This window comes from Callospermophilus lateralis, chromosome 15, assembly GCF_048772815.1.
Source record: "Callospermophilus lateralis isolate mCalLat2 chromosome 15, mCalLat2.hap1, whole genome shotgun sequence".
Taxonomy (NCBI): Eukaryota; Metazoa; Chordata; class Mammalia; order Rodentia; family Sciuridae; genus Callospermophilus; species Callospermophilus lateralis.
Genome location: NC_135319.1, coordinates 16,463,166 through 16,473,389, shown reverse-complemented (window position 1 = coordinate 16,473,389; position 10,224 = coordinate 16,463,166). Strand labels below are relative to the sequence as shown.

At 35.3% G+C, this 10,224-nt stretch overlaps 1 pseudogene; it reads right to left on the bottom strand.

Annotated features, from left to right (window-relative positions):
* Positions 1-6,234: 6,234 nt before the first annotated feature.
* LOC143381524 (E3 ubiquitin-protein ligase UBR5 pseudogene) lies at positions 6,235-9,482 on the bottom strand (annotated as a pseudogene).
* Positions 9,483-10,224: the final 742 nt, after the last annotated feature.

Below are 10,224 nucleotides of genomic sequence, written 5' to 3'. Positions count from 1 at the left end.
AAGATGAAACTAAACTTAAAGCAAAGTGGAGGAAAATAAATATTACAGAAGAATGTAATGAAATAAGAAATGGAAAAACAATAGCAGAACATAATAAAACCAAATGCTTCTTCTTTATAAGAAATAAATTTAACAAATTTTAGTGTGTGATGAAAAAATGAGAGAGAATAGATTCAAATTATTACATTAGAAATGAATATGGGAACATCACATATTATAGTGAAAATGCTGATTTGGGGCTAGGGGTGTATTTCGTTGGTATGTAGAGGTCCTAAATTTGCTCTTGAGCATAGGGTAGGGCCAAAGACAGAAACCTCTTTAAAATAAAGCAAAATGTAAACAAAACAATAGCAAAAATATGATGCTTGGTGTTACATGCCTGTAATCTCAGATATTTGGGAGGCTAAGGCAAGAGGAACACAAGTTGGAGGCCAACCTGGCAACTTAGCAAGAACCTGTCTCAAAATAGAAATAATAATAGTGATAATAATAATGGCTGATGATGTACTCAGCTCAGTGGTAAAGCATCCTGGATTCAATACCCAGGACCAAAAATAGGAAGAAGAAGGAGGAAGAGGAAGAGGAGAAGGAGGAAGAGGCAGAGAAGAAGGAGGAGGAAGAGGAGGAGGAGAAGGAGGAGGGGGAGAAGGAGAAGAAGAATTAGAAGAGTGAGAATTAGGAACATGGGGGAGCTGGAGGAGAAAATACAAAGGAGGAATAACTAAACGAGACACATGAAAATAAGAACTGAAATTGCATAAGTAACTTCAACTTTATTGTTAATAACATTAAATACTAATGGAATAGCTATTTGTACTTCTCAAATCAAATAGAAAATGAAATTATAATAGTCATAAAACATCAAATATTCATGAAGAAATCTAAAAATAAAAATATGTAAAAATCTACAATAGAAATCTTTAAATATATTAAAATAATTTGTAATTTAATTATCCATGCAATATACATACCCATCAATGTGCACTTGAATCATAAACATGTCTCCATATTGATACAACCTCATTCAGAAGCCCAAGACTGTTTTTTTTAATGAAGATTGATAAGTTAAATCTAAATCATACATAGGAATAAAGGGGTTAAAATAAAATTTTGTGAAGGATCCACAAATGATAGATATGACAGAGAACAAAATTATTAAAAAATAATTAACAATAAAATAGCAATTTAGTAATAACAACATTTTTAGGTCCCAAAAAGTCTGTTTATAGCCTTGTGGACATCCCCCAACAGGCCACACTATTATCTAGTTTGTCCTTGGAGACATTAAGACAAGGCAGTCTGGCCTTAGTGAAGCACCTGTTTTTTTGAGACTGATAAAATTGCTTGAGAGAGTGAAGGGGTGGGAAGAACACACACCACACTTCTCCATGGGTAGCAGGCTACAAGTTAGTGGTTATCCAGCAGGAAAACACATGTACCATTCTCTGAGTGGCTGCCAGGCTTCAGGTAAGGTCTCTGGAGAGCATCTGCTCCTTTTTCAAAAGTGTTGATGGTCTCGGTCCACCTCAGAGTTTTTATTTCCTTAATTTTAAATGGTATTGCTTGTCACAGGGGGTCCCTGTTACACCATTGCCTAGGCCTTAACGACTGTCTGCTATTTACCATTTATTTGCCCTCTCTCCATCAGTATTTTTATTGAGTTACTGTTATTCCTTTGGTTCATACTTTCTCCCACACCCTATATATTCTCTTAAAATATATTCTCTTAAAATCTGCAGTGACTGATACTCATCACATGCAGAAATCATTACACAGGACTGGGCATCCATGGGAAAGAGGTGACGTATGGCTCTGGACAGACTGACTTCCCTCCCTCCCTCAAAATTGAAGGGCTCCCACAGGAAAAGAAACACCTTTGAAATACACCTAAAGTCAATGAAAATTCCTAAGCTCTAGATCATCCCTAACACCCCCCACTTCTCCCTCCGCAACACACACACCCTTTCACATGAATAAAACTGGCTGTTTTCTTTGAGGAACAGCCTGATTCATCTGCTGGTGCTGTCTCCCCTCTCCTTGAAGTGAAGTCTCCCAAAACAAGTTCTTCCTGTATGCTCTTACTCTTTGGCCAATTTTGTTTCTGTTGTCATTGGATCAGAAGTGCTTGTCTCAGGTGTCAGTAGTGCCTGGACAGACAAAATACATAAATAACAACAACAAAACACACACACACACACACACACACACACACACACGTTAGAGTTTATGAACAGTCCATTTCTATATGGCTGCTTGATTTATAACAAATATAATATTCAGTACAGTTGAAAAAATAAATAAGGGATTATTTAATAAATGGCACTGGATCAAAGACCTTTCAGTTATAGTAAAAAAACAAACAAACAAACAAAAAAAACCTTGACTTTTCTTTCTTACTGTGTATGAAAACCTGTAATAAAATGCTAAGTGAAGTTAGCCAATCCCAAAAACACAAATGCCAAATGTTTTCTCTGATATAAGGAGGTTGACTCATAGTCGGATAGGGAGGGAGAACATGGGAGGATTAGATAAACTCTAGATAGGGCAGAGGGGTGGGAGGAAAAGGTAGGAAGCAGGAATTAGCAAGGATGGTGGAATGTGATGGACATCAAATGACTCCATGAGTTTGACAGAAAATATATTTTTACAGCATATTGAAACCACTTTAAAAAGTTTTAAAAGGTAATTAGACTATAGTAAAAGTAAGAATTTCTGTATATCAGAAGAGAAAAATAAGAGAAATGGTGGTTCAGAGTATGGTATCAAATATTTATGATACATATATCCAATATAATACGTATATTCAGAATACGTAAAGGTTCTGCACAATTCATTTTAAAACAAAGAAAATACCAGTAAAAGTAAGCTGCTCAATTTATTAGAGTTCAGAGAAAAGCACATGAAATGTACAAAGCTATAATGTCAACCTGTTTGTAATCTAAACCCCAAATTTAATACAAATGACATCAAAAAAATTTAACATATTCGAAACAAAAACATAATATTACAAGGAATGGACAAGAAAATAACCAGCCTCAGTAACTTTAGTTAGTATTTGGGCTGTATGTTTCAAGCTTAAACAAAAAGAGTTACCAACAAATATTATATACTAGTTAGTCAATTGGCTTTCAGAATATTATGAGTTGAGCAATTCCTAAATTACTTAATATATATTCTTCAATTCAGTAAAAACATTCACATAGAATAAATATTGAAAACCAGGTTTCTCACTATCAAAAAAGAAGGACTGCATTGAATCAAAATCAATGATACATGGATGAATGGAAAGGTAGATAGATAAGAGATAGATGATAGACAGATGACAAATAAGTGATAGATATATACATTTATCAGCAATAAAAGTTCCAGTCCAGTAGTAATAAGCAGACTTGTTCATCAGAACTCACCACTAAGTAATTACATTCGTCAGTAAAAGGAAACAGAAATCCTTAAAGAAATAACTTGATTCCATAGCAGGTCTACAGAGGTACCACCAGATAAGCCTGAAAATTTTTGAAGTGCTAAAAAACAATGAAGTCTTCAGAAATATTATGAGGGTTTATAAAAGTGATAAGAGCCAAATTGAGCTTCTAGTGGCCCAGCATAAGCTTGGACTTGAAAGACAAAATGAGTGATGGTAAATAGACTATAACATACAGAATAACATAGACACTCAGAAATCTATTCTGATAAAATTCTTCAATCAATTAATGTGGAAGTAGGGACGATTCTGTCTTATGGTAGAATTCCAATTAATATAGATAAATAAAATAAATATAAAGATCAGTATTTTGCAAATGCCTAAGAAATAATTGTTGCCAAGAAGAATTGTTAATAAATGATAAAATGAGTAGGCAAAAAGCATGATTAGGAACAGAGTATTTGAAAGGTTAGCAGTGCATTTCAGTGGTAGAGCATTAATCTTGCATGCATGCATCCCTGGGTTCTGTTCCCAACACCACAATATCAATATTTTTAAGAAAAGAAATAGAAAGTCTGCAAAATTTCAAAATATCTCCCCATAATATATTTACTGATCATAAAAAGAAAATTTTTTTGCTTTGTAGTGGGCAAAACAGGTTGACATACCCTTACCAAAGAGATCAAAGTCAATATTAGCAGTCAGCAGCATCAGCACTGACATCGGTGTCTTCCATCGTTGTCTTCATGTCAAAGGCAAAAAGAAAGGTCTAAAATTATTTCAAAATAAAATGTGAAAAATTAAAACAGATTTGGCGAGGTGCACACATCTGAAATCCCAATGACTTGAGAGGCTGAGGCAGGAGGATCACAAGTTCAAGGCCAGTCTCTACAACTGAATTATGTCTGAAAATAGAATAGAAAATAAAAGGAATTGGGAAATAGCTAATAAGTAGAATAATTGTGAGTTAAATGCCCAGGGCCAGAAAAAAGAACAACAAAAGTCACTTTTTTTATACTACATGCACATCTAAAAGATAATAATAAATTTATAGCACTGCATGCCCATCTGAAAGACTAAAATAAATAAGACAAATAATGGCAGGTGTCTAATAAGTTCACAGAGAAACTGGAAACTAATATACAATAATTTTATTTTATTTTATTTTTTTTATTTTACATGACTTTATTTTACATTTAGAACCATTTTATGCTTTACTTTAAAAAAAAAGACTCTTGCTTTTAATATTTCTAAAAGCATTTTAACCAAAATCTTGATTTAGGAAGACTTAAGACATTGTGCATTACTTTAAATATTTTCATTCTTTCAATAACTACTAAAAATAAGTTCACAGTTAGGGTTTCAAATGTCCTAATCATCTCTAGTTTGCTCTCATTTAATATTTTATCAATCCCATCATGTGCATACAGAGGTTAAGGTGATATATAAATTTCGTATCTTTCAAACACATTGATGCTAATCAGCTCTTAATCTAATTACTATTTCATTTATTCAGAAATAGCATTTAGACATAAAAACCAATGTCTCACTTTAGCTAATTTACACACATCTAATACAGCGTGTTATTATGTGTTTTAAGTAATACAATGAGGTCCACTACTTTCATTCACTTTGAAATATTTTTAGTGTCAACAGGATTGAGAATATCATGTGGTTGTCTTTTAAAGGAAGTTATATATTAAAAGCATAATGCCTTTGAACCTGAAAACTATCCCCAAGGCCATAAGGTCTACATAGGAACAGAAAAAGGAGAAAGTTCAAAGATTTTCTCTCATTTTTTAATATGTAAAGTGACTAGTTTAAGTCTCCGTGAAGACTTAGTGAAGAAAAGCACTCCTTAATATGCCACTGAAAATAATGTGTTCTTTTAAGCTACTAAAACCACAAGAATTTAGGGATATTGGTCCTAGGCTACATAATTCATGACTCATCAAAAAAGAACCTGTCACTTCGTTATAACTGAGTAAGTCAACTTTCTATGCCAAGTAACAATCATATTTCATTTCTCCCATTTGTAAAAAGAAAAAGTGGCCTGGCCAGGTGCCATTCAGGATTCTCTGCTAACTGTAAAATGTGGATTGATTTTCTACTATTTTTATAGTCCATGTGTATATAAACTTTCAGTTCTTTAACTAAAAAATTTTTATGCTCATAACCATATCAGTGTATTGCCCTAAGTTTAAAAATGTACAACTATATAAATAAAAACTATTGTTCCTTCAGTGTTACTTGACATTTCTTCTATAATTTATTTAAAAAAGTAAATGTAACAAGATACTTAAAAAAGGCTAGATACAAAAGTAGTTAAGCTGCTCACGAACATTTAAAATTTTCCAAAATGTATTTTCAATAATCATGATCTTATAAAACATTTTACAGTTATCAGAAAGTGCCCAGGCTGAGTTTACATAACTGAAATACCTTAGTACAAATGTCTAGTTAGAACTGAAGTGCAGTTACCTCCTGACTGACTGCATTGGAATAGAAATACAAAAAAAAAAAAAAAATAGGTGATTGTGATTAAAGTACTGTGCATTGGCCCCATCATATGTACAAAAAAGTGCCCTCACTCAAATGAACAAATTACATACAAAATATTAGTGATATCATTTAATATCCTAGAGCTCAATGCAGCTGAAATAAACCGCAATAAAAGTGTTTTTTTTTTAAATCGGTAAAAGTGATTTCATCTTGAAGATCTGAATGTCAAGAACTTTTTACAAGTTCCATATACATGATACACAATTGCAGCCAACCACAAATTAAACACCATAAAAAAGTTAAAATGAAAACACAGAACATACTTAATTTTTTATTTTGAAATTCCCTATTCCCTCTATACAAGAACCTTTGCTGAAACACTTTCCACAAAGGCAGCAGTGAATTTTCAGAACATTTTACATTTTCCCCCTCAGCAAAAAGATAAATCACAGTGTAAATTATGTTGTTCTGCTGTCATCTTTGGCTGGGGTTAGACCCAGAAGTTGTTGACTAGCAAACCATTATAGCCAAATGTTGCTAGTGCTCCTCAGGCCTTTAAGCTACAAACTCAGCAAGGAATGTCTGTATTTAGTCTCTTTAAGGAACCACCAGGGGGGTATATGACAGCTTTAACTTCCATAAATTTTTATAGACAAATGGAAAAAATCTACAAAATTAGCTAGTAATATTACACAGCAATACACACTTTTTATACTCTACACAAAACCAAAATTCTTGGTCTTAATGGCGAGTAGCAATTTCTGTTTGAGAATCTGTTTAGAGGAATAGAGTGGGACGTAAAGTCGAGAAATGCAAGTATTTGCAGTAGGAAGATGTTGGTCATCTGGTGGTCTTATTGTGATTGAGGGCATAGGCTGAAATCCTTCTTCACTGGCTGGCAATGATGGGCTTGATGTCCAAAAGTAAACAAGATCTTGTCGTTCCGTCATGCTCATTTTCTCTACTATTGACCAGAACCAACGTTTGAACTGCAGTAACTTCTCAGCATTTTCTCCTGATTCATCATTGAAAGAGGTGAAACTAATCAGCATCTGCACATTAACTTCACCACAGCCATTTACCAAAAGCCTAAAATCTTCTGCTGTTAAATCTTCTAATGAGTTTTTTGGAAGCACGTCTAGTAGACCTTTCCTCATTGCATGTAATGGCTGTTCTGCAACTACCAACATTCTGTGTTCTGCATATTTCCACACATATTCATACACATTCTGGGGAGTCACCGGTATGTTCACGCCATTAGGAATGAGTTCAACCTGTCCTCCACCTTCTTCTTTACACAGGTCAATTGCAAATGCCAAATCCATTGCTGAGAAAACAGCATCAGCATCTGAACTCTGAGAAGCGAGGATTAATTGCCGCAAACTTTCATACATTACAGGGTCAAAAAAGGCAAAATCATGCCAGTTGACTTTTCTACCAAGTAGTACTTTAATTACATGTCTATTCAATGTGATGGGACATAGTTCATTCTGCAACAGACATAGTCCAAGAATCCTGCCAATGTTCCTGAAACAATTCAACCTTGCTTCTGTGTTTTTGCCAGGCCTTGGAGTATAAAATCCTCTTTTTCCGGGTTGGTAAAACAAAGGGGCATTGTCATCACCATCATCAGTATCATCTAAGTCCATATCTACAACACTTCGACTAGAGCCATGACGCTTTCGGTTTTCCTTTTCTGAGGAGTCTAATAATCCAAGATCCAGAATACCATCAGCTCCATTTTCCCGTCCATGTGCAATAATGAGTTCCATGGCCTCATCTACTCTTGCTCTCAGAGAATCTTCACTTGCTAGAAGGAGAAGCAGCTGAGCTGGGGATAATTCCAACAGCATGACAGTAATTTTACTTGCAAATGCTGGCTGCATTGCTTGCACACGGGGATAAAGCCTCTCCCCAAGTGCCTGCCGATGTGCTGGCAAAGGATCAGGATCATCACTAGGATTTCCTTCGGAGGCAGGTCTGAAGGGCCTTGTGTCAATGGAAAGCTGTCTTCGAAAATCTCTATCCCGGTCTCTCCGAGAACCCGCTCACAAGCCACTACTCCTCCTCATTTCCCGTTCCCTCTCCCTTTCCCGATCTCTCTCTCCTCTGTTCCTTAATCTCTGCATTAAACTTGTGTGGGTACCTTTGTTGGCATTTTGGATACAATCTAGATTTGGCAATTTTTCATTTGACAAAAATGCTTGTGCAATGGCTGTATAAAAACTTTGTGCTACACCACTGCCCTCTCCTGGCTCATCCTTAAATGTGACTTTTACTCTGTGGACAGCCATTGGAGTAGTTGCACATCTTTGGCCAAAATGATTGTTAAGCTGCCTCATAGTCTGCTGAATGAGGAGATCTCGATCCCGATCAACCTCTAGTGATAAATCTCTTGACTGCTGGTTTCTCAGTTTTTCCATTTCTCTACGGAATTTTGATTCTTTTACCTCAAAACCACCCAATTCAGTTAGGATTGATCCAGGTTCTGCTCCAACATCTTCCATGAATACTCTGCCAAATAGTTCTAAAGAAAGGCGCCAACGTCCTAGCAGCGTGTCATGGGAAATAACCATTCCCATGAAGCTACACTGTGGCCTGAAAGATGTAAGAGGTGGTCCTTCACTTTCAGTAAGTCCTATTTCTCCTAATAAACTACTTTTCAATTGTGCAGCAAGATCATGAGCAGATGGCCCTGGTTTTGAACTCTCAGTTTCTTCTGCCAGCACATTCTGTTCTTCCCCTTCTTTTTTTTTGCCAATTTTGCATGTTCATTACATTTTTCAGATTGGCAGCATAAGACATTTTAGTTGGAAGAACCTCAAGGCAGTTTCTGTCCATTGTAACCTCCATTAAGCACTTCCCACTACTGGCAGATGAAGAATAAAGACCTTGACTTGGACGGCCAAAAAGATCCTCTTTTCTAGCATTTGGCTGTAGCAAATGTGGCTGATCAGCCAAAGGGATTGCTTCAGCCAGAGGCACTTCAAATGGATTTGGGGGTATGCACCCCAGGAAAGTCATTGAGTCTGAACGTCGGAAAAATGGATGGTTTTGGCCAGTCTCTGCAGGAAGAGAGTCATCGTCCTTATCATTCAGAGTAGCACTTTGATTGGCGTCATCATCATTTTTATGTTCTGAATCTTCATTATCAATACCCAGTTCCAAAAGTTCTCGTGTCCTTTTACATTCCAACTGAGGAGTATCCAATGTCGTCTTGCTTTAATCCAATATATAAGGGCTTGAAAAACATAGGCCACATGCTTCAATGAACAAACATCCAAAAACCATCTCGTTCTTCATTCTGATGAATGAACTCCAGATATGTTGCCACAGTCTGGCCGGAGCCGATCGCTTGGCCAGTTCTGTCCGCGCCCACAGCTGGAGAACTACAATAATTTTAGAAAATATGTTGGCAGTGTCTGCTAATGTTGCATGCATGCTAATCTCAAAACCCAGGAAATTCCCTCCTAGGTGTATGCCCAACTCACAGTTACAAGGATGCTTACTGTGATTGTATCCATTATCATTCCAACAGAAAACAAGCCAAATACCTCATGATCAGCAGTAGATATATACATTGTGCTATATTCATTGATGGAATACAATTTAACGGAGAAGACGTAATTATAATTGTACAGCACAAGGATGGATATTTTAAATACAATGTTGGATAAAATAATGCACACTTTATGTTTCCCTTTATGAGTTTCAAATACAGGACAATCCACTCCGTGATTTTTTACTTTAGTAAACTTCCTTAAAGTAGATGTTGACTAGGAGGTACCACAAGGAAAGTTTTTGATGCAGTGATGTGATTTTTATTTTTATAGTGTGCTAACTTTTTAAATTTTATCAAGCTGTCCTTATAATACAAACACAAACATACACACTCTATATTCGTATTACAATAAAAGTTTCATAAATGCATGCATATATATTTTTTATAAATCTCTACTTTCATTTTAACTACCACTCAGTTTCATTTATCCTATTTTATCTCATTTATTCTCAAATAATTACATGGTCTTTCATCCATATTCCAGCACTAAATTATTCAGTGCTTTCTGGTCATTGATAATGATCTTTTAAATTCAGAATTTGTTATTACTTTCTGCTTTTTGAATCTTGAAGCTCTATTCTCAATTATTTTCTTCTTTTTCCACAATTTCATGTGAATGAAATTTATCCTTTGCCAGACATGCTATTAAGCAAGTAGTAAGTATTACTAAATAACAGATTATGGTCCAACTGAATTAGTATTGAGGATTTATAGAACATTTTAGATACAATACAGAAAT